The 25,898-nt window shown below is 35.7% G+C and overlaps 1 protein-coding gene across 8 annotated transcripts in view; it reads right to left on the bottom strand.

Moving 5' to 3' along the window:
- Nucleotides 1–24,885, bottom strand: part of LOC126747428 (regulating synaptic membrane exocytosis protein 1) — a 91,760-nt gene extending 66,875 nt beyond the window's left edge. For 5 of the 8 annotated variants that reach the window (XM_050456056.1, XM_050456059.1, XM_050456060.1 and 2 more), the window contains exon 1: nucleotides 23,565–23,740. The gene's annotated coding sequence lies outside the window, so the exon portion shown is untranslated. Of the gene's footprint in view, nucleotides 1–23,564; nucleotides 23,741–24,713 lie in introns of those variants that run through there. The other 3 variants (XM_050456057.1, XM_050456062.1, XM_050456058.1) reach the window with 1 other exon arrangement.
- Nucleotides 24,886–25,898: the final 1,013 nt, after the last annotated feature.

The following is a 25,898-nucleotide window of genomic DNA, read 5'->3' as shown; positions in this document are numbered from 1 at the left end:
TTTTATTCTGTTTAATGTATGAACATTTTTTTTTACTTCACATCAGCCCATCAGTTGTCTCAATAAAATAAAATCTATACAAGTCTTTAAAAGTGTGTCTGTCTCCACGTCAGTCAAACATTTTTTTCAGTACGTATTTTTTGCCTTACTCCACGTCAACCAATGGTGAACTAAGTCTGTCTATTTTGCACTATACCAGTTGACAATGACCAGTTTTATTGTGTTTAATGTATGAACATTTTTTTTTTACTTCACATCAGCCCATCAGTGGTCTCAATAAAATAAAATCTATACAAGTCTATAGAAGTGTACTTGCCTTCACGTCAGCAGAACAGTTTTTGACTAGTGACAATAATGGTCAGTCTATTTTGCACTGTACCAGTTGATAATGACCAGTTTTATTGGGTTTAATGTATGAACATTTTTTTTACTTCACATCAGTCCATCAGTTGTCTCAATAAAATAAAATCTTCAAGTCTTTAAAAGTGTGTCTGCCTCCACGTCAGCCAAACATTTTTTTCAGTACGTATTTTTTGCCTTACTCCACGTCAGTCAATGACGAACTAAGTCAGTCTATTTTGCACTGTACCAGTTGATAATGACCAATTTTATTGGGTTTAATGTATTAGCATTTTTTTACTTCACATCAGCCTGTTGTCTCAATAAAATAAAATCAATCAAGTCTATAAAATTGTACCTGCCTTCACGTCAGCAGAACAGTTTTTGACAGTCATAGTTTTTGCAAATCAATAATGATTTTTTTAGACTTTACGTCAGCACCATCCTCTTAATATATAGATTTCATTTACGTCAGGCATTAGCTGTTGTTCTCGGCTTAATATACGAATAACTTATTTTGTTCATACTTCACGTCAGCTGATATTTTAATAGCCAATTTACATGATTTCTTTTACTTTACTTCAGCTGCCTGGACTTTCATCTACGTCATCTTCTACAAATTTATTTTTAAGTTTTATTTCAATTCTACTTAACTGTTTCTTACTTCACGTAAGCCAAAATTCTAATACAGTTTAAATTGTTTTTTTTTTGCTTCTCTTCACACCACCCTTTTGCCCAGTCTATTTTGCCCTATATGCGATTTTCTTTTGACTCTACGTCATCTACTGTTTAATATAGTTCCCAGCTATTAATAAAAAAATCTTGATTTGAAATCTCCTCACGTCAGCCCACTTAACATATTTAAATATAGGCTAAAATGACTTTTGGAAAAACTCTGGCCATGCCGATTTGATAACACCCTTAAGGGTAATAAAGTGGAAACCAGGAAATCTCGGGAAACTTTATAAGGTCAGGGCTGAGGGAAACTTTCTAGGTTACCTTCATGAATATTAACCGCATTCAAATGTGTGCTCGAGTAGATTTTTCTTCTCACAAATCAACCGAGAGAGAGGGAAAGGGGATTAGGGAGACGTATAGTTTCCCTTAAGAGGCTTACACTGTAAAAGGTAATTTTCCCAAAATCAGAGATAATATATTACAGGAGTTTCCATTTGTCAAGATTTACGTTTTGGTAAACACCACGCCTCCGGTAAGTGAATTTACCGACTCGCCCTAGGGATTACGTTCCTGTTAAAATTACGTCTGGATGCTCAGTATTACCATAATTTCCTGAATGCATCCCGGAAAGGTATTTTATACGTTATCGAATCAGGTGTCTTGCTGCTCAAAACAGTTAAAAACGTCCTTCTCGGTCGGTCTTTAATTGCAACAATGAACCCCAATGTGCCTCCCTGGTTTAGCCTAAATAAAACTGTCTTTTTACCCCCCGGCCCTCCCCCTCCTCCCTCCTTCTCCATCCCTTTCCGGGATACCTGTAGCCCGGAGCAACAGCGGCGGAACTTCGAAAGATAATGAAACTCCGGGGCAGAAATCGATAAACTTTTGCCGAATCTGATTTGAGCGTTTCACTTCTTCCGTAAAAACAAACACTCGAAAAGTTGTTGAATTGAGGAGGACGAGGAGGGAGAAAGGGCGAAAGGGGGGAGTGAAAGCGAGAATTTTTCAGGAAAACTGGTTTTATTTGGAGGTCTAGTCAAGTGGACAAGTTGCTATGAAGGGCGACTTCCAGGGGTCCCAAATTCCTCTAGGAACCTCAGGACCTAGGACCAATTCACCTTCATCCCTTATTATGACATAAAATGCTTCGAGCACCATGGAGCAAGTTGGGTTGACCCAAAACCAAAAAAAAAATGATTACTTAAAGGCATTTGAGGACTATTAAACCACTGACTTTTTTTAAAATTAAATTGGAACAGTTTGGCCCTACCCAAGACCCTGAAATAAGAAAAAAACGCATTTCGGTACGCACCATCCTAATTAAAAGCCTCAGATTACTGGCTCTAATTTAATGAATGAGGCCTAACTGGTCCAAACAATTACTGAAAGCCCTTTGAGCAGTTTGCCTCTGTCCAAAAACCATAAAAGAAAATAAAAATTATTTTTTTCCAAGATGCCGTTACAATATACTCGCAGTTCTAGTTGAAGTATTTGAATTTCGCGCCTTAATAAATTCGCAGTTGGCAAGGCGATTTGTTGACAGCTGTCTAAACAACGATGGCGCTCGGACGTATGCGTCATCGGGAAAAAAAAATAATTTTGCGCCTTAATAAAGCCATAATCACCAACCCTGGATTAAGTTATAAAACAGACGTATGCGCAGTTAGACTTGAAAAAATTCAAATTTTGCGCCTTAATAAAGCCACAGTTGGCAACTCTATCTTAAACTGTCAAATGTCTAAGAGTTTAGGATTCTATATTTCTTTAAGGAATAAAAGCTTTTTGTGGACAGCTGCTAGAGCGAAGGTAGCGATGCTATATACTGGCAGTTCGACTTAAAAAAAATTGAATTTCGCGCCGTTATAAATTGACAGTTGGCAACCTTACCTTAAAGAAACGTCTTCTAGAGTCCAAAATGTTTCTTTAATTAATAAAAGCGGTTTGTTGACAGCTGTCAAAACAAAGATGGCGCTCGGACGTATGCGTTATTGGGGATAAAAAATTTAAATTTCGCGCATTAATAAAGCCATAGTCAGCAACCCTGGTTTAAGCTATTAACTGTCAATGGTCTTAGAGTTCAAGAATTTTGGAGTTTTTTTAATTAATGAAAACGGTGTGTTGACAGCTGCTGGAACAAAGATGGCACTTGGATGGATGCGCAGTTAGGGTTGAAAAATTCAAATTTTGCGCCTTAATAAAGCCATAGTCACCTACTCTGGTTTAAGCTGTCAACTGTCAACCCTAAGATTTTGTAGCTTCTTTAACTGATGAAAGCGGTGTGTTGACAGCTGCCAGAACAAAAATGGCACTCGGATGGATGCGCAGTTAGGGTTGAAAAATTCAAATTTCGCGCCTTAATAAAGCCATAGTCACCTACTCTGGTTTAAGCTGTCAACTGTCAACCCTAAGATTTTGTAGTTTCTTTAACTGATGAAAGCGGTGTGTTGACAGCTATTGGAACAAAGATGGCACTCGGACGTATGCGCAGTTAGACTTTAAAAAATTCAAATTTTGCGCCTCAATAAAACCATAGTTAGCAACCCTGGCCGAAACTGTCAAATGTCAAATGTCTTTCAGTTTAAGATTCCATAGTTTCTTTTTTTTTAAGATTGAAAGCTTTTAGTTGATAACAAAGATGGCGTTACGATATACTCTAGCAGTTCGATTAACAAAATTGAATTTCGCGCCTTAATAAAGCCACCATTGGTAAGCCTGTATTAAACTGTCAAATGTCAAACGTCTCACCGTTTATTGTTTTTGGTGGACAGCAAAGATGGCGCTGGTATATACCCTCCGTTCGAACTAAAAAATTTGAATTTCGCTCCATGGAAACCTCAGGTTAAGCTGTGGACTCTGTGTGTCTTAGAGTCGAAGATTTTGTGGTTTCTTCAATTAATGAAATCGGTTTGTTGACAGCTATTGGAACAAAGATGGCGCTCAGACGTATGCGCAGTTAGACTTAAAAAAAAATCAAATTTCGCGCCTCAGTAAAACCACCGTTGGCAACCCTGTCAAATGTCAAACGTCTTACAGTTTAAGAATATTTTTTGCTAACAATTGCTATAACAAAGATGGCTTTAAGATGTACATACTATCGCAGTTCCAGTTAAAAAAATTAAATTTCGCGCCTTAATAACTCTACAGTTACCAACCATGGTTTAAGCTGTCAACTGTCAATCGTCTTAGAGTTCAAGATTTTCTTGTTTCTTTAATTAATAAAAGCGGTATGCTGACAGCTGCTGGAACAAAGATGGCACTCGGATGGATGCGCAGTTAGGGTTGAAAAATTCAAATTTCGCGCCTTAATAAAGCCATAGTTAGCCACCCTGGCCGAAACTGTCAAATGTCAAACGTCTTACTTCAATTAATAAAAGCGGTTTATTGACAGCTGTTGGAACAAAGATGGTGCTCAGACGTATGCGCAGTTAGACTTAAAAAAAATCAAATTTCGCGCCTTAATAAAACCACTGTTGGCAACCCTGTCTCGAACTGTCAAATGTCAAGCGTCTTATAGTTTAAGATTAAAATCTTAAACTATAAGACGTCTGACAGTTCAACAAAAGATGGCGCTCGGACGTATGCGCAGTTAGGGTTGAAAAATCCACATTTCGCGTCTTAATAAAGCCACAGTCGGTAAGCCTGTATTAAACTGTCAAATGTCAAATGTCTCACTGTTTATTGTGGACAGCAAAGATGGCGCTGCTATATGCTTTCAGTTCGAATTAAAAAAAATTGAATTTCGCGCCTAAATTATTAAGATATATCAACTGTTACATAGAATGTTCCCTTCAAGGTGCTGCTAATAGGTAAATCACTCAATATCTTTTTTAGTAATTATTCTACAGTCATGGTGATCATAAGCAAAGTTGAAAAGTAACTAATTCTATAAAAGAACCTTTTTAAATTTTTATGATCGCCTCAACCGTTCGAGAGTTATGGCCGTTTGAAGTTTGCTTCACGTCAGCAGATCCTTGCAGCACCACGCTCGTAGTTTGATGCAGTTTGTCCTCACCCAAGGCTTTTTGGGGTTAACTTAGAGGCATTTGAGGATTAGTTCAAAGGCCTAGGACCAGTTTGCCACAATCCGAATACATCCCCTATAGGGGCAATTTTGATCTACTCAAGGGAAAATTCTCTCTTTTTATTCTTACGTATGTCACATTTCGAAGACATTGCTTGGGAAAAAATTAATAATTCAAATCGACATAACGTGCATAACTTGAAGGCCCTAAACAGCCCTTGGCTGCCGTCCAAACTGCACCAATTCACCCTCCCCTAGGGGCACTTTACCAAGTTATGGTTATATTGAGTTGTAAAATGTAACGCGAGGGTTATTAGGGCGGCTATGTGCGAGAGCAGGACGGCTATATACGTTTATTTAATACGGTTAGACGGGTTTATTTTCAGGCCAGTTAGGAGACAGCCAAGATAGAGCCGAATTGTTTTATGTACCATAAGACGTAATGCAAAGCAATTTTTCTTTAGTCAAGGAGTTTGGGCGAGGACAAACTGGTCCAAGTGGTCTAACTAAGACCTTTTAAAAAAAGGGGATTGTTTAGGGGAATTTGGCTAGAGCCCAATTGGTCCAGTGTTCTCTAAATTTTACTCTAATGCCCCTAAGTACTAAGATTAATTTTTTTAATCTTGCGCTGCCAAATTGGTCCAATATACTCCTGAAATGCCTCTAAAAAATAAATTTTGATAAGGAATTTGGGCAGTGACAAACTGGTCAAATGCATTTTACATGAGGCCTTATCCAAGTGTCGAGAATAAAAAAAACTTCACGTTACCCTATGTGCAGTTTTCCAGAAAATTAATTATACTTAGGGCTGACGTGTTTCAAAATACACCATCTTTTAAAGCGATAGCAAGATAAAAAAGGAAAACCTAATTGACATTGATCCACTACCCTTTCAGTCGATGAAATGACTACGTGGCCCCATTAACCCTCGATCGCTACATTAAAGATAAACATTTGAAAACTTTCCCGGTCCGAAATTTAATCGAGTTTGACGTTACCGTTAAACTAAAGCAAACAGATCACAGTTTAATAATAATAATTCAATCAAACTCCCACCCCCTCCCCGTTTCTAGGGAAATTAAAATAGTTTCAAATTTGGCTCATTCATGGGGCTCCAAATTCCACCCTTATTTTGACCCCACGTATGCCATAATACACCTGAGGGGGTGTAATAAGCGACCCCGGAGTCAATTACGACCTAAATCCGGGTAATTATGTTAATTATTGTCTGTGTCCTGAGACGTCGATCGTTTGTTCAACATGGATTCCCGCTAATCGGTCTGGAAAGGATGAACGAACGTCCAGGAGTGATGTCTTTCTCTCTTTCTATCTTGTATGTTTCTCATGCACTTCCGTAATGATGGCCATCAATACTACGTATCATTTGAAGTTAATTTTATGATTCTAGCTCCGGTAGATCCACCAAAAACTATGAGCTTGACGTAGCAAGGGTCTGCTGACGTGAAGCAAATTTTAAACGGCCATAACTCCTGAACGGTTAATGCGATAATGAAAATTTAAAAAGATTCTTATACAGAATCCCTTACAATTCAAATTTGTTTATTACGATCATGATCGTAGATCAACTACCAAAGAGGAAATGAGCGGTATTCCTGTCGGCACCCCTTTGAAGAAAATATTTTATTTAGCAGCTGATATATCTCAATAACTATTAGATTTAGGGCATTGGTACTAAAATAAAAGCCATAGGGTTGATCATTCCTAATCTACTAAAATTTATTTTATGACTCTAGCTACAGTAGATCAAGAGTAATTAACCAAACCGCTTGGGCTTGATGCAGCAAGGGTCTGCTGACGTGAAGCAAATTTCAAACGACCATAACTCCTGAACGGTTAATGCGATCATAAAAATTTAAAAAGATTCTTGTACAGAATCCCTTATATTTTAATTCTAATTATAATGATTATGATTGTAGATCAACAACCAAAGAAGATATGAACGGTTTTCTAGTTGCCCCTCCTTGAAGAATGCACTCTATTTAACATCTAATATATCTCAATAAGTATTAGGTTTAGAGCTTTAGTAGACATTATCAATATTCCTCGAGCTAATCATTACTATCCATTAAAGTTTATTTTATAATTCTAGCTCCAGTAGTTCACGAGTTATCAAGCCAAAGCTATGAGCTTGACGCAACAAGGGTCTGCTGACGTGAAGGAAATTTCAAACGGCCATAACTCCTGAACGGTTAATGCGATCATAAAAATTTAAAAAGATTCTTGTACAGAATCCCTCATATTTTAATTCTAATTATAATGATTATGATTATAGATCAACAACCAAAGAAGATATGAGCGATTTTCCAGTTCGCATCCTTCAAGAACGCACTCTATGTAACATCTAATATATCTCAATAAGTATTAGGTTTAGAGCTTTAGTAGACATTATCGATATTCCTCGAGCTAATCATTACTATCCATTAAAGTTTATTTTATAATTCTAGCTCCAGTAGATCACGAGTTATCCACCAAAAGCTATGAGCTTGACGCAGCAAGAGTCTACTGACGTGAAGCAAATTTCAAACGGCCATAACTCCTGAACGGTTAATATGATCATAAAAATTTAAAAAGATTCTTGTATAGAATCCCTTACGTTTTAACTTTAATTATAATGATCATGGTTGTAGATCAACTACCAAAGAAGATATGAGCAATTTTCCCCTTGGCACCTCCTTGAAGAACGCACTCTATTTAACACCTAATATATCTCAATAAGTATTAGGTTTAGAGGTTTAGTAGGCATTATCAATATTTCTCCAACTAATCATTACTATGCATTAAAGTTTATTTTATGATTCTAGCTCCAGTAGATCCGGAGTTATCCACCAAAAGCTATGAGCTTGATGCAGCAAGGACCTGCTGACGTGAAGCAAATCTTAAACGGCTATTAATTCCTGAACGGTTAATGCGATCATGAAAATTTAAAAAGATTCTTATACAGAATCCCTCATATTTCAACTTTGTATATTATAGTTATTAGCATAGATCAACTACCAAAGAAGATATGAGCGATTTTCCTGTCGGCACCCCTTTGAAGAAAAGATTCTATTCAACAGCTGATATATCTCAATAACTATCAGGTTTAGGACTTTGGTACATAAAATGAAAGTATTAGGGCTGATCGGTGCTAATCAATTAAAATTTATTTTATGACTCTAGCTTCAGTAGATCAAGAGTTATTAACCAAACAACTTGAGCTTGATGCAGCGAGGGTCTGCTGACGTGAAGCAAATTTCAAACGGCCATAACTCCTGAAAGGTTAATGCGCTCATGAAAATTTAAAAAGATTCTTATACAGAATCCCTTACAATTCAAATTTGTTTATTACAAACATGATCGTAGATCAACTACCAAAGAAGATATGAGCGGTTTTCCTGTCGGCACCCCTTTGAAGAAAATATTTTATTTAGCAGCTGATATATCTCAATAACTATTAGATTTAGGGCATTGGTACTAAAATAAAAGCCATAGGGTTGATCATTCTTAATCTACTAAAATTTATTTTATGACTCTAGCTACAGTACATCAAGAGTAATTAACCAAACCGCTTGGGCTTGATGCAGCAAGGGTCTGCTGACGTGAAGCAAATTTCAAACGACCATAACTCCTGAACGGTTAATGCGATCATAAAAATTTAAAAAGATTTTTGTATAGAATCCCTTACGTTTTAACTTTAATTATAATGATCATGGTTGTAGATCAACTACCAAAGAAGATATGAGCAATTTTCCCCTTGGCACCTCCTTGAAGAACGCACTCTATTTAACACCTAATATATCTCAATAAGTATTAGGTTTAGAGCTTTAGTAGACATTATCGATATTCCTCGAGCTAATCATTACTATCCATTAAAATTTATTTTATAATTCTAGCTCCAGTAGATCACGAGTTATCCACCAAAAGCTATGAGCTTGACGCAGCAAGAGTCTACTGACGTGAAGCAAATTTCAAACGGCCATAACTCCTGAACGGTTAATATGATCATAAAAATTTTAAAAGATTCTTGTATAGAATCCCTTACGTTTTAACTTTAATTATAATGATCATGGTTGTAGATCAACTACCAAAGAAAATATGAGCAATTTTCCCCTTGGCACCTCCTTGAAGAACGCACTCTATTTAACACCTAATATATCTCAATAAGTATTAGGTTTAGAGGTTTAGTAGGCATTATCAATATTTCTTCAACTAATCATTACTATGCATTAAAGTTTATTTTATGATTCTAGCTCCAGTAGATCCGGAGTTATCCACCAAAAGCTATGAGCTTGATGCAGCAAGGACCTGCTGACGTGAAGCAAATTTTAAACGGCTATTAATTCCTGAACGGTTAATGCGATCTTGAAAATTTAAAAAGATTCTTATACAGAATCCCTCATATTTCAACTTTAGTATTTTTATTATAGTTATTACCATAGATCAACTACCAAAGAAGATATGAGCGGTTTTCCTGTCGGCACCCCTTTGAAGAAAATATTTTATTTAGCAGCTGATATATCTCAATAACTATTAGATTTAGGGCATTGGTACTAAAATAAAAGCCATAGGGTTGATCATTCTTAATCTACTAAAATTTATTTTATGACTCTAGCTACAGTACATCAAGAGTAATTAACCAAACCGCTTGGGCTTGATGCAGCAAGGGTCTGCTGACGTGAAGCAAATTTCAAACGACCATAACTCCTGAACGGTTAATGCGATCATAAAAATTTAAAAAGATTTTTGTATAGAATCCCTTACGTTTTAACTTTAATTATAATGATCATGGTTGTAGATCAACTACCAAAGAAGATATGAGCAATTTTCCCCTTGGCACCTCCTTGAAGAACGCACTCTATTTAACACCTAATATATCTCAATAAGTATTAGGTTTAGAGCTTTAGTAGACATTATCGATATTCCTCGAGCTAATCATTACTATCCATTAAAATTTATTTTATAATTCTAGCTCCAGTAGATCACGAGTTATCCACCAAAAGCTATGAGCTTGACGCAGCAAGAGTCTACTGACGTGAAGCAAATTTCAAACGGCCATAACTCCTGAACGGTTAATATGATCATAAAAATTTTAAAAGATTCTTGTATAGAATCCCTTACGTTTTAACTTTAATTATAATGATCATGGTTGTAGATCAACTACCAAAGAAAATATGAGCAATTTTCCCCTTGGCACCTCCTTGAAGAACGCACTCTATTTAACACCTAATATATCTCAATAAGTATTAGGTTTAGAGGTTTAGTAGGCATTATCAATATTTCTTCAACTAATCATTACTATGCATTAAAGTTTATTTTATGATTCTAGCTCCAGTAGATCCGGAGTTATCCACCAAAAGCTATGAGCTTGATGCAGCAAGGACCTGCTGACGTGAAGCAAATTTTAAACGGCTATTAATTCCTGAACGGTTAATGCGATCTTGAAAATTTAAAAAGATTCTTATACAGAATCCCTCATATTTCAACTTTAGTATTTTTATTATAGTTATTACCATAGATCAACTACCAAAGAAGATATGAGCGATTTTCCTGTCGGCACCCCTTTGAAGAAAAGATTCTATTCAACAGCTGATATATCTCAATAACTATCAAGTATAGAGCTTTAGTACATAAAATAAAAGTCTTAGAATTGATCATTCCTAATTTACTAAAATTTATTTTATGACTCTAGCTACAGTAGATCAAGAGTTATTAACCAAACAGCTTGGGCTTGATGCAGCAAGGGTCTGCTGACGTGAAGCAAATCTCAAACGGCCATAACGCCTGAACGGCTAATGCGATCATGAAAATTTAAAAAGACTCTTATAGAGAATTCCTTACAATTCAAATTTGTTTATTACGATCATGATCGTAGATCAACTACCAAAGAAGATATGAGCGGTTTTCCTGTCGGCACCCCTTTGAAGAAAATATTTTATTTAGCAGCTGATATATCTCAATAACTATTAGATTTAGGGCATTGGTACTAAAATAAAAGCCATAGGGTTGATCATTCCTAATCTACTAAAAAATATTTTATGACTCTAGCTACAGTAGATCAAGAGTAATTAACCAAACCGCTTGGGCTTGATGCAGCAAGGGTCTGCTGACGTGAAGCAAATTTCAAACGACCATAACTCCTGAACGGTTAATGCGATCATAAAAATTTAAAAAGATTCTTATACAGAATCCCTTACAATTTAAATTTGTTTATTACGATCATGATCGTAGATCAAATACCAAAGAAGATATGAGCGGTTTTCCTGTCGGCACCCCTTTGAAGAAAATATTTTATTTAGCAGCTGATATATCTCAATAACTATTAGATTTAGGGCATTGGTACTAAAATAAAAGCCATAGGGTTGATCATTCCTAATCTACTAAAATTTATTTTATGACTCTAGCTACAGTAGATCAAGAGTAATTAACCAAACCGCTTGGGCTTGATGCAGCAAGGGTCTGCTGACGTGAAGCAAATTTCAAACGACCATAACTCCTGAACGGTTAATGCGATCATAAAAATTTAAAAAGACTCTTATACAGAATCCCTTACAATTCAAATTTGTTTATTATGATCATGATCGTAGATCAATTATCAAAGAAGATATGAGCGATTTTCCTGTCGGCACCCCTTTGAAGAAAACATTCTATTTAACAGCTGATATATCTCAATAACTATCAAGTATAGACCTTTAGTTCATAAAATAAAAGTCTTAGAACTGATCATTCCTAATTTACTAAAATTTATTTTATGACTCTAGCTACAGTAGATCAAGAGTTATTAAGCAAACAGCTTGGGATTGATGCACCAAGGGTCTGCTGACGTGAAGCAAATCTCAAACGGCCATAACGCCTGAACGGTTAATGCGATCATGAAAATTTGAAAAGACTCTTATAGAGAATTCCTTACAATTCAAATTTGTTTATTATGATCATGATCGTAGATCAATTATCAAAGAAGATATGAGAGGTTTTCCTGTCGGCACCCCTTTGAAGAAAACATTCTATTTAACAGCTGAGATATCTCAATAACTATCAAGTTTAGGGCTTTGGTACATAGAATAGAAGTCTTAGGGCTGATCGTTCCTAATCTACTAAAATTTATTTTATGACTCTAGCTACAGTAGATCAATAGTTATTAACCAAAGAGCTTGGGATTGATGCAGCAAGGATCTGCTGACGTGAAGCAAATTTCAAACGGCCATAACTCCTGAACAGTTAATGCGATCATGAAAATTTAAAAAGATTCTTATACAGAATCCCTTACAATTCAAATTTGTTTATTACGATCATGATCGTAGATCAACTACCAAAGAAGATATGAGCGGTTTTCCTGTCGGCACCCCTTTGAAGAAGACATTTTATTTAGCAGCTGATATATCTCAATAACTATCAAGTTTAGGGCTTTAGTACATAGAATAGAAGTCTTAGGGCTGATCGTTCCTAATCTATTAAAATTTATTTTATGACTCTACCTACAGTAGATCAAGAGTTATTAACCAAACAGCTTGAGCTTGACCAGCAAGGGTCTGCTGACGTGAAGCAAATTTTAAACGGCTATAACTCCTAAACGGTTCATGAGATCGTAAAAATTTAAAAAGATTCTTGTACAGAATCCCTCATATTTCAACTTTGTTTATTATAATTATTACCATAGATCAACTACCAAAGAAGATATCAGCGATTTTCCTGTCGGCACCCCTTTGAAGAAAACATTCCATCTAACAGCTGATATATCTCAATAACTATCAGGTTTAGGGCTTTGGTATTTAAAATAAAAGTCTTAGGGCTGATCATTCCTAACCTAAAACAAATTATTTTATGACTCTAGCTACAGTAGATCAAGAGTTATTAACAAAACAGCTTGAGCTTGATGCAGCAAGGGTCTGCTGACGTGAAGCAAATCTCAAACGACCATAACTCCTGAACGTTTAATGCAATCATAAAAATTTAAAAATATTCTTCTAGATAATCCCTTGCACTTCAACTTTTATTAAGGACCTAACGTGACTGAGACAGAAACAACCGCGAAAACAAAGAATCAAAATTACTTTGTCGACAATAACTCCTCACAAAGTAAATTAAAAGCAAAGTCACACAAAGCTCGTTCCGAAATGGAAAACGCTGCAATTTTCTTTAAATGCGGCGAGTTTTCTTTAAAGGGGGAGAGTGAGAGGGTGGTTTTCCACGTCATCGCCGATCAAAAAAAAAAGTCTCATAAGCCTCGTTTCTGCCTGTGACAGACAATATTCGTCTCTGAATAAATGCCCTTATATTCAGCGGGAAAGAGCGAGAGGGGGCGACAGTTTCCGGGTCATCGATAAATTTTCCACGTTTCCTTTGCCGCTGACAGCAGTAGTACGCCGATGACAACTTAATTAGAAACTGCACTGAAGTCGCCGTCTCCGTCTGTTTTATGACTCGACAAAGGACGCAAATAAATATACAACGTATAGATTATATTTCTTTTTTTTTATATTAATATAATATAATATAATATAATGATGCTTGGAGAACGTATTTGTGTCAAACGCGCAACGCCTTGCGCAACTTACGGTGTTCAATTAACACCCATCCGTCTTGCAAGTTGCAATACCGCGTGACCAATTAGAAACGTCATACTTTATCCCCCACCCAATTTGCTGGGGCAACATCTTACCGCTAGAGAAGTGTTATTTAACTGATAAAGTTTCAGCTCAGTCCTCCGTCCGACCGTTCATCAGTATCACGCACCGCGCATGTGATTTCTTCATTTTACCTTAAAAATAACGGATGGGTGGTATTTTGGTAAAGAAGTTTCACCAATAGGAGAGCTTAATAATTTTTTTCAAGATGGCCGCCACCTGTCATGTCAACGTCAATATTACTGACGCTTGTGGACAGCATATCGAGCCGCGACGTTCCCGTTATTAATTCATTGCAATTCAATCTGCGCCGAACGGACGGTGAACTGAACGGCCACATTTTTTAAGCGGTGAGATGTTGCGTCGAATCGACCAAAATGATGCACACGGAAGCATCGTTAAATAAATTTAAAACGCGAAAGCGATGGAAACTCGAAGACCGCGCCCCCTGTCGGGTAATTAACGCGTTCAAACAGTCTGTGCGCTCTATATTTGCTCTAAAATCATAGAGGCGAGCTCCCTTTGTAACTCCAAACGTAGGCCGAATAGAGACAAACCCACACCCCATTCTCTTTAAAACGGTTAAATTTGGGCTCCATTATTAAGTCTCGGATGTTCTGTATTTAATTTTGCAATGGCGATATGTTCGGGCTGCCTTAATTAATAAATAATAATTGGACGGGTCGGACGGAGAACTGAACGGTGACATTTTTTAGGCGGTGAGATGTTACGTACAAGGCGGGGCTTGCTATGCCAAAGGAAAGCCATAAAAAAATAAAAAAGTATGAATCCCATTGGAATATGTGCATTGCAAAAATCGAAAGGGATATACCCGTGATTTTTCTTCAAAAATCACTTTTAATTTTTTTATAGGAAATCCGTGAGAGTGAGAGAGAAATAGTTCAAATGAAAGTTGTTCAGAATAATCAGGGCCATCGCTGAAAAAAGAAATTTTGATTATATTTTTCATACAGTGGGAGAAAACCTGGAAAAACCCCTAATCAAAAAAAGGCAATTTTCTCGTAATGTATGGGAAATTTAATTATTGTTATTTTTGACATCGATGCTCCCTTTAAAAACGAGACGAAAAGTATTTTATAATTTTTTTGATTTTATGATTTTTGGGCAAAATGGCTGAAAAATTCGAAATTTTAAAAACAGTCGTTAAAAAAAAAAAAAAAATTCTATGTATTATACGTAACAAAATAATCAAAAAAGTCCTATGACAAAATTTTCTATTTCCCAAAGGAAAGCCATAAAAAATAAAAAAGCATGAATCCCATAAGAATACGTGCATTGCAAAAATCGAAAGGGGTTGCCTGTGATTTTTCTTTAAAAATCACTTTTAATTTTTTTATGGGAAATCCGTGAGAGTGAGAGAGAAATAGTTCAAATGAAAGTTGTTTAGAATAATCAGGGCCATCGCTGAAAAAAGAAATTTTGATTATATTTTCCATACAGTGGGAGAAAACCTAGAAAAACCCCTAATCAAAAAAGGCAATTTTCTCGTAATGTATGGGAAATTTAATTATTGTTATTTTTGACATCGATGCTCCCTTTAAAAACGAGACGAAAAGTATTTTATAATTTTTTTGAAAAAAGGAATAGGAAAGATGTTATTTGCATTTTATGATTTTTGGGCAAAATGGCTGAAAAATTCGAAATTTTCAAAACAGTCGTTTAAAAAAAAAATAAAAATTTCTATGTATTATACGTAACAAAATAATCAAAAAAATCCCATGAAAAAATTTTCTATTTTCCAGAGGAAAGCCATAAAAAATAAAAAAAGCATGAATCCCATAAGAATACGTGCATTGCAAAAATCGAAAGGGATATACCCGTGATTTTTCTTCAAAAATCACTTTTAATTTTTTTATGGGAAATCCGTGAGTGTGAGAGAGAAATAGTTCAAATGAAAGTTGTTCAGAATAATCAGGGCCATCCCTGAAAAAAGAAATTTTGATTATATTTTCCATACAGTGGGAGAAAACCTGGAAAAACCTTTAATCAAAAAAAGGCAATTTTCTCGTAATGTATGGAAAATTATTTTTTTTTAATTTTTGACATCGATGCTCCCTTTAAAAACGAGACGAAAAGTATTTTATAATTTTTTTGAAAAAAGGAATAGGAAAGATGTTATTTGCATTTTATGATTTTTGGGCAAAATGGCTGAAAAATTCGAAATTTTCAAAACAGTCGTTTAAAAAAAAAATAAAAATTTCTATGTATTATACGTAACAAAATAATCAAAAAAGTCCTATGACAAAATTTTCTATTTCCCAAAGGAAAGCCATAAAAAATAAAAAAAGCATGAATCCCATAAGAATACGTGCATTGCAACAATCGAAAGGGGTACCCCCGTGATTTTTCTTAAGAAATCACTTTTAATTTTTTTATGGGAAATCCGTGAGTGTGAGAGAGAAATAGTTCAAATGAAAGTTGTTCAGAATAATCAGGGCCATCCCTGAAAAAAGAAATTTTGATTATATTTTCCATACAGTGGGAGAAAACCTGGAAAAACCCCTAATCAAAAAAAGGCAATTTTCTCGTAATGTATGGGAAATTTCATTATTTTTATTTTTGAAATCGATGCTCCCTTTAAGTCTAAAATAAAAAGTATTTTAAGTATTTTCTCCAAAAACCTACCAAAAATAGGGTTTTTTTACTTTTTAATCTAAAACCTTAAAATTATGTGAGAAAAGTATAGATACAATAACTACAGATTTTTTATCACCTATAATTTTCTTAAAAAGCATTTTTTCTTAGGCAATTAATTTCTGCAAAAAAAACGTTTTTCATTAACCCCACCCTTACCCCCCCACCCACCCCACACAACTTACCAGTAAGAAATTGTTTTCAAAAATCATTAATTAATTACATAATTGGTTCCAAATAGTAATGTTTGTTTCTTTCTCTGTCTTTATGAGCAAAGAATTTTTTTTTATGGAGACGAGCGGTGAGAGGTAAGCTGTGCCTATATAACGAATTATGATTTTTCGGGTGTGTTTTATAGCATAAAACCTCATTGTAAGTGTCATAAAATCCATTACTTAAGTAGCAAAGAAAACCTGTAAAACCTTAACAACTTCGGCCTTTTGTCAGGTAATAAAACCCGACCCCGATTCAATGGAGTCGCCCCTTTTATGGGGAGGAAATATGAGTTGTAATCACCGTTTTATGGGTCGTGAATGGGGCCAAGGAATCGACTATCGATCCACGATACAGGAAGTTTTAATACCCCTCACATCAACACCCCGAGGGACCTTTCAATTGGGGATGAAAGTCAACAGTTGATAAGGCAACATCTCACCGCTGAAATTGTATCATTAAACTGTCAAGATGCAATCAACTCCGCCCTACGGTGCGCACCTCGTTAATCAACATCTCACCGCGTGAAAACTGTCACATATTCCTAGAGTGTGTGCCTGGAATAAAATAATGGCGCAATTCACTTCGTTTTATGCCGAAGCAAATTTAGATAATCTCGGCTCATTTATCGCAAATGGGGTAGGGGGAATTGAAAAGAGGGAAACTAAATTATATGACTGCAAAGCTTTTAGAGGGAATGTTGTCGCATTTGTTCTTTAGGTCAAGGGATTTATGTTGCTGGTGAACTTGTTGCTCGTGTAAACTCGCGCAACATCTCACCGCTTTAAAAGTGTCAAAATGGGAAATTTAATGTATCAATATATAAGCCGCAAACGGGCGCGTATGTGCACGTTTTCCCGCATTATAACGACGAAATAATGCGGATTAATTATTAATTTTAGTAATAATTCCCTTTGTTTACTGCGGAATTACACGAACCCGGCGAATATTAATGTTAAACGCGCCGGAATTTACAGTAATTACAGTAATGGTTAAATCGAAACTGAAAAACATGGATTTTAATAATTAATTAATTTCGGAGCTTGAATTTTGTCCTATAACTCAGCTCCCTTTATTCCTACGATAATTTGTCATATATAAAAATGATAAATAATTAAATTTTCTCTATAAAACTCTTATGCAACTTTCCTGTAACTTTAACACTATTTAAGATATCTGGGAATCAAGTTGACATAAAATAAATGCCGTTCAGGGGTGCAACAAGGAAATATTGCCCTATAACTCGACACCGTTTACTCCTACAATAATTTGTCTTATATAAAAATTAAAGACAATTAAATTTCCTCTATAAAACCCTTATGCAACTTTCCTGTACCTTCAGCACTATCCAAGATATCTGAGAATCAAGTTAACATAAAATAAATGCCGTTTAGGTGTGCAACAAGGGATTTTCGACTCTTAACTCAGCTCTGCTTACTCCTACAATAATTTGTTTTATATGATACTGATAAAGAATGAAATTTCCTTTAAAAAACCCTAATGCAACTTTCAAGTAGCTTCAGCACTGTCCAAGATATCTGGGAATCAAGTTGACATCAAATAAATGCCGTTCAGGGGTGCAACAAGGGAATTTTGCCCTAGAACTTAACACCCTTTACTCCTACAATAATTTCTCTTATATAAAAATGAAAGACAATTAAATTTCCTCTATAAAACCCTTATGCAACTTTTCTGTAACCCCAGTACTATCCAAGAAATCTGGGAATCAAGTTGACATAAAATAAATGCCGTTTAGGGGTGCAACAAGGAAATATTGCCTTATAACTCGACACCCTTTACTCCTACAATAATTTGTCTTATATGAAAATGAAAGACAATTGAATTTCCTCTATAAAATCCTTATGCAACTTTCCTGTAACTCCAGCACTATCCAAGATATCTGGGAATCAAGTTGACATAAAATAAATGCCGTTCAGGGGTGCAGCAAGGAAATATTGCCCTATAACTCGACACCGTTTACTCCTACAATAATTTGTCTTATACAAAAATAAAAGACAATTAAATTTCCTCTATAAAACCCTTATGCAACTTTCCTGTAACTCCAGCACTATCCAAGATATCTGGGAATCAAATTGACATGAAATAAATGCCGTTTAGGGGTGCAACAAGGGAATTTCGCCCTACATCCCAACACCCTTTACTCCTACAATAATTTGTCTTATATAAAAATGAAAGACAATTAAATTTCCTCTATAAAACCCTCATGCAACTTTCCTGTAACTAGAGCACTATCCAAGATATCTGGGAATCAAGTTGACATAAAATAAATGCCGTTCAGGGGTGCAACAAGGGAATTTCGCCCTACATCCCAACACCCTTTACTCCTACAATAATTTGACTTATATAAAAATGAAAGACAATTAAATTTCCTCTATAAAACCCTTATGCAACTTTCCTGTACCTTCAGCACTATCCAAGATATCTGGGAATCAAGTTGACATAAAATAAATGCCGTTCAGGGGTGCAACAAGGCAATTTTGCCCTAGAACTCAACACCCTTTACTCCTACAATAATTTGTCTTATACAAAAATGAAAGACAATTAAATTTCCTCTATAAAACCCTTATGCAATTTTCCTGTAACTCCAGCACTATCCAAGATATCTGGGAATCAAGTTGACATAAAATAAATGCCGTTCAGGGGTGCAACAAGTGAATTTAGCCCTAGAACTCAACACCCTTTACTCCTACAATAATTTGTCTTATATAAAAATGAAAGACAATTAAATTTCCTCTATAAAACCCTTATGCAACTTTCCTGTAACTCCAGCACTATCCAAGATATCTGGAAATCAAGTTGACATAAAATAAATGCCGTTCAGGGGTGCAACAAGGAAATATTACCCTATAACTCGACACCCTTTACTCCTACAATAATTTCTCTTATATAAAAATGAAAGACAATTAAATTTCCTCTATAAAACCCTTATGCAACTTTCCTGTAACTAGAGCACTATCCAAGATATCTGGGAATCAAGTTGATATAAAATTAATGCCGTTCAGGGGCGCAACAAGGGAATTTCGCCCTACATCCCAACACCCTTTACTCCTACAATAATTTGACTTATATAAAAATAAAAGACATTTAAATTTCCTCTATAAAACCCTTATGCAACTTTCCTGTAACCCCAGCACTATCCAAGATATCTGGGAATCAAGTTGACATAAAATAAATGCCGTTCAGGGGTGCAACAAGGAAATATTACCCTATAACTCGACACCCTTTACTCCTACAATAATTTGTCTTATATAAAAATTAAAGACAATTAAATTTCCTCTATAAAACCCTTATGCAACTTTCCTGTACCTTCAGCACTATCCAAGATATCTGAGAATCAAGTTAACATAAAATAAATGCCGTTTAGGTGTGCAACAAGTGAATTTTGCTCTATAACTCAACACCCTTTAATCCTACAATAATTTGTCTTATATGAAAATGAAAGACAATTGAATTTTCTTTATAAAACCCTTATGCAACTTTCCTGTAACTTTAACATTATCCGAGATATCTGAGAATTAAGTTGGAATTAAATAAATTGCGTCCAGGGGTGCAACAAGGGATTTTCGACTCATAACTCAGCTCTGCTTACTCCTACAATAATTTGTTTTATATGATACTGATAAAGAATGAAATTTCCTTTAAAAAACCCTAATGCAACTTTCAAGTAGCTTCAGCACTGTCCAAGATATCTGGGAATCAAGTTGACATCAAAAAAATGCCGTTCAGGGGTGCAACAAGGGAATTTTACCCTAGAACTTAACACCCTTTACTCCTACAATAATTTGTCTTATATAAAAATGAAAGACAATTAAATTTCCTCTATAAAACCCTTATGCAACTTTCCTGTAACTAGAGCACTATCCAAGATATCTGGGAATCAAGTTGACATAAAATAAATGCCGTTCAGGGGTGCAACAAGGAAATATTGCCCTATAACTCGACACCCTTTACTCCTACAATAATTTGTCTTATATAAAAATTAAAGACAATTAAATTTCCTCTATAAAACCCTTATGCAACTTTCCTGTACCTTCAGCACTATCCAAGATATCTGGGAATCAAGTTGACATAAAATAAATGCCGTTCAGGGGGGCAACAAGGCAATTTCGCCCTACATCCCAACACCCTTTACTCCTACAATAATTTCTCTTATATAAAAATGAAAGACAATTAAATTTCCTCTATAAAACCCTTATGCAACTTTCCTGTAACTAGAGCACTATCCAAGATATCTGGGAATCAAGTTGATATAAAATTAATGCCGTTCAGGGGTGCAACAAGGGAATTTCGCCCTACATCCCAACACCCTTTACTCCTACAATAATTTGACTTATATAAAAATAAAAGACATTTAAATTTCCTCTATAAAACCCTTATGCAACTTTTCTGTACCTTCAGCACTATCCAAGATATCTGGGAATCAAGTTGGCATAAAATAAATGCCGTTTAGGGGTGCAACAAGGAAATATTGCCCTATAACTCGACACCCTTTACTCCTACAATAATTTGTCTTATATGAAAATGAAAGACAATTAAATTTCCTCTATAAAACCCTTATGCAACTTTCCTGTAACTTCAGCAATATCCAAGTTATCTGGGAATCAAGTTGGCATAAAATAAATGCCGTTCAGGGGTGCAACAAGGGAATTTTGCCCTAAAACTCAACATCGTTTACTCCTACAATAATTTGACTTATACAAAAATAAAAGACAATTAAATTTCCTCTATAAAACCCTTATGCAACTTTCCTGTAACTCCAGCACTATCCAAGATATCTGGGAATCAAGTTGATATAAAATAAATGCCGTTCAGGGGTGCAACAAGGGAATTTCGCCCTACATCCCAACACCCTTTACTCCTACAATAATTTGACTTATATAAAAATGAAAGACAATTAAATTTCCTCTATAAAACCCTAATGCAACTTTCCTGTAACTCCAGCACTATCCAAGATATCTGGGAATCAAGTTGATATAAAATAAATGCCGTTCAGGGGTGCAACAAGGGAATTTCGCCCTACATCCCAACACCCTTTACTCCTACAATAATTTGACTTATATAAAAATGAAAGACAATTAAATTTCCTCTATAAAACCCTTATGCAACTTTCCTGTACCTTCAGCACTATCCAAGATATCTGGGAATCAAGTTGACATAAAATAAATGCCGTTCAGGGGTGCAACAAGGAAATATTGCCCTATAACTCGACACCCTTTACTCCTACAATAATTTGTGTTATATGAAAATGAAAGACAATTAAATTTCTTCTATAAAACCCTTATGCAACTTTCAAGTAACTTTCACAATATCCAAAATATCCTAGAATCAAGTTGGCATAAAGTAAATCCTGTCCAGAGGTGCAACAAAGGAATTTAGCCCTATAACTCGACACCCTTTACTCCTACGATAATTTGTCATATATAGAAATGAAAGAGAATTAAATTTCCTCTATAAAACCCTTAAGGAACTTTCATGTAACTTCAACACGATTCAAGACATCCAAAAATCAAGTTGGCATAAAAGACCAACTGATCGTGCATCATCTGCTTACATCTCACCGCTTCTAAAACGTACAGTGTGACGAGATGACACATAGAGCGCAACACCCTGCGCAGGTCATCAAGACTTGCCACATTATCATTTAAAGAGCGGTGAGATGTTAACCGACAAACAGCATTCTGCGCAAGTAGGCGAGGGACTTTGCCACGTGCTCACAGCCTGTAATTCTTCTGAAAAAAATTCGTAAAGCCTTAACAACATAATCACCATATTCATCCTTGTATGTGTACACTTTGAAGTTCAAGGGTAGCTTCCCTCATTAATCGTTGGTAACGTCTCATCCCTTTCATCCCCTTAACCCACCCCTAAGTATGATCGATGCCGTTGCCGAATAAACCTGTTGACAGAGAAAACCCCATTCCGCAATAATTCAAATGTCAATAAGGGCCGAAACGGTCGCGCTCTCTTGTATTTGGGTCAATGCGTTTTATTTATCTTTGTGACCGGTGTGACTACTGAAAAAAACACCATTACCACCGCCACCACCCCAACCCTCTTTTGCACCCTTACTCGCGAAACATTCGTAATTAACACGACCTTCACCGGTGTGTGTACACATACCGGAAATTTTAATTAATTTATGTTGGTATAAGCCATCAAGGGATGCGGTTACTGGGAAAGACACGTTAGGAGGGCGCGAGATCGATCCGTTGCATCCCCGATAATTTTTTTTCCTATAATTTATTAAGTAAATCCCGAAGGAATTTAGGGAAAATTAGGTTTGAGAAAGTCACGCAAGCGTAACTTGTTCGCCAACATCTCACCGCAGGAAAAATGTCACAGAAGTAGGAGAACCTAGTTGGGTTTGTTAAAATTCGTCTTAGTTCGTTTGTATGTCTGCTTACTCGGCTATGAGCATGCGCAGAATACAAAAATCCTAATAAAAGAGATCAACAATCTAAAAATAAAGTTTAAATGAATGATGAATACAAGAGAAATGTAAGAAGGTCAGATTAGATAAGATCTAACGAGCCTTGAATTAAATTTTCTTGTTCAAGATGGCGCCCATCGGTAACATTGACAGTTAGAACTGTCATTGGTACGTCACTTCCATGGCCATCTTATACTATTTATTGATAGGTTTTTCTTTTTACTAGGGAAAATTGGAAGATGGCGAAGGCGAATTGGGGGTAAAATGAATTGACAATAAAAAACGTCCCAAAGATAATAGAAAATTGATCCTTTAAGACACTGTTGTCGCTCCTATCTGTTTCGGATTTGTTCCCAAAGGGTTCTTTTTTTAAATTGACTTTTGCCCTCCCTCCCCTTTTTTTTCCACGACAACTAGGGAGGGGGTGGGATTTAATTGACGGAATCGTTAATAGAAATACCGGAGAGTCGGCGAGCCTTAATTAGGATTTATTAACCTCGGTAAGTCAATTAGGGCCGCCCTGCTCGCCCGACTTGGACCTAACAGACTTTTTTTTTTTTTTTAATAATTATATAAACAATTTTACCTGTCATCGCGGTCACTGATTTTCTTTTTTTCAATTTTATTAATCGAAAAATTCAAATTTCCCGCGCACAAAAAAAAATCCCGCTCCACCACTACCAGCACTTCACCTCTTAACGAATTTTCCGGGAAAAACTCGGACCAGAGAAGGAAAAATGATTTTCCGGGAACGCGGACCAGCACTCGGGACTCCGGTGTAACAAGTAGGTAGACCGACGGCTGGCCGGGAGAGCATTGCGCGCGCACCCTCGCCCAGATCGAAAAAGGGGGCGCGGGGGCGGGTGGGGCATCGCCCCCCCCGATCCCTTTTCGGCCCTAGCACGTACACTTGTTGGGCGCGGAGGAGAGTTATTATTATTATTATTATGGTTATTATTTGGTCATATATGTTTTGGGGCCCTCTGGGGGGGCGGCGGGGGTAATTTTTTAAGTCAAAGTGAAGGTAAGTATTTTTGTATAGAGAGCTAGGGCAGGTTCATTTTATGTATTAAAGAAGTCTTTTATCCTTGTAAAGTATGAATAATAAAAATTAAATGGGCTTAGATGTGGCGACGCGGGCGGCCCAGTAAGAACAACGCCATCTACGTTCACTCATTGACTTTTTACGTTAAATGTACCCCAGTACACTCCTGACTAATTTCTAATTCCTTTCATTGATCTACTAGGACGTTATTTGACATATTTCCTTTGACCATTTGACAGGTCATTGAAGTGTGACATTTGACAATTATTCAACTCTATTAATTAAATCAAAATTTTGTATTAAAATAAACAAAAAACACAGTTTTTCACTCAAAAACGAGGAACGACGTTTGACAGTTCGTCGGCCATTTTGAATTTCGTAAAACAAGAAGCATGCGCGTCACATGCATGGTCTACTGCGTATATTATTATTTTATTTAATTAAAGTATTAAAATGCTGCCTAATTAAATGAATAATAAAAATGGGGAATTATTTAAATTATTCTATTTAAACGTAATATTCCACACAGTGCGGTCACCTTACAAGTAATTTTAGCACTCTACTCAATAAATATAATAAACTTGAATCCTTTAGAGCGTTCTTTCTGATAAAAATCGTCAAATAAGGCGCAATTTGTAATAAAACCGAGGCTCCAAAGGGCGTTTTGTTGCAAAATAACAAGCCACTTACCTCCGCACTAATTTGCCCGAAATACGCTAAAAAAAGCGACTTCCGAACCCGGAACTACCGAAATTATTTGCACTATACAACCGGCTCACTAATTAAATCGAATTTTTTAATTAATATCAACGAAAAACTCGATTTTTCACATAAAAAAGTGAGAAAATGACGTTTGAATGGTACCACGGTCGGCCATTTTGGATTTTAAGAAACAATGGCAGCAATTAAACAACGTGCGCGACAATGCGTGCGCGTCAAACGCACAGCCTACTGCGTATAATAAATTTAACGCCATGGCAAAATGTAATTTAATTAAATAAATAATAAAAATTATTTAAATTAGTCCATTTGGCCTTGACATTCCACACAGTGCTGCCACCTTGCAGGCAATTTTAGCCCTCAGACATTATTAAAAAGTATACATTGCAATTCTAGAGAAAGTTTAATAATTTGCACCTTACAGGCCATTTTATTAGTCAGTCAATATTAAAAATTATAAATTTGAATCCTTTAGAACGTTAATTAACGTTTTTTTAAATAAAAATCTTTATATAAGCCACAACTTGCACATAAAAAGGGTCCCCAAGGGGCGTTTTATTACAAAATTACAAGCCACTTACCCCCGCTCTAATTTGCCCGAAATACGCTAAAAAAAGCGACTTTCGAACCTGGAACTACCGAAATTATTCGCACTACACATCCGGCTTACTAATTAATCCGATTTCTATTATTAAAATTAACGAAAAACCCGATTTTTCACATAAAAAAGCGAGAAAATGACTGTTTTACGGTACCACGGTCGGCCATCTTGGATTTTAATAAACAATTGGAACAATTAAACAACGTGCGCGTCAAAAGCACAGCCCACTGTGGTGATCTATATTTTATTTTATTTATTTATATATTTGTATTAATTAATTTTTAATTAAAATATGATAAGAATTAAATACAAAATTCTATAAATATGTATTACGTTATTATAGGGCTTTCTAAAAGTTTTTTTTGCAAATTTTTATATAAAAAAAGATTCCAATGGAAATTTCTTAATTATCTCAGCTTCTGTTAGGTTTAAGAAAAAAACTGTAGAGTACAAAGTTGTAGACAATTTTTCGGTCTACAAGCAACATTATAAGCATTTTTCTCGTAAGCATAATGGTTTTCGAGATATTTCCAAAATATGACAAGCACCTTCGC

The sequence above is a fragment of the Anthonomus grandis genome, chromosome 19 (genome assembly GCF_022605725.1).
Source record: "Anthonomus grandis grandis chromosome 19, icAntGran1.3, whole genome shotgun sequence".
Lineage (NCBI taxonomy): Eukaryota > Metazoa > Arthropoda > Insecta > Coleoptera > Curculionidae > Anthonomus > Anthonomus grandis.
The sequence above is the reverse complement of the archived record's forward strand: the minus strand, read 5'-3'. Positions and strand labels throughout refer to the sequence as shown.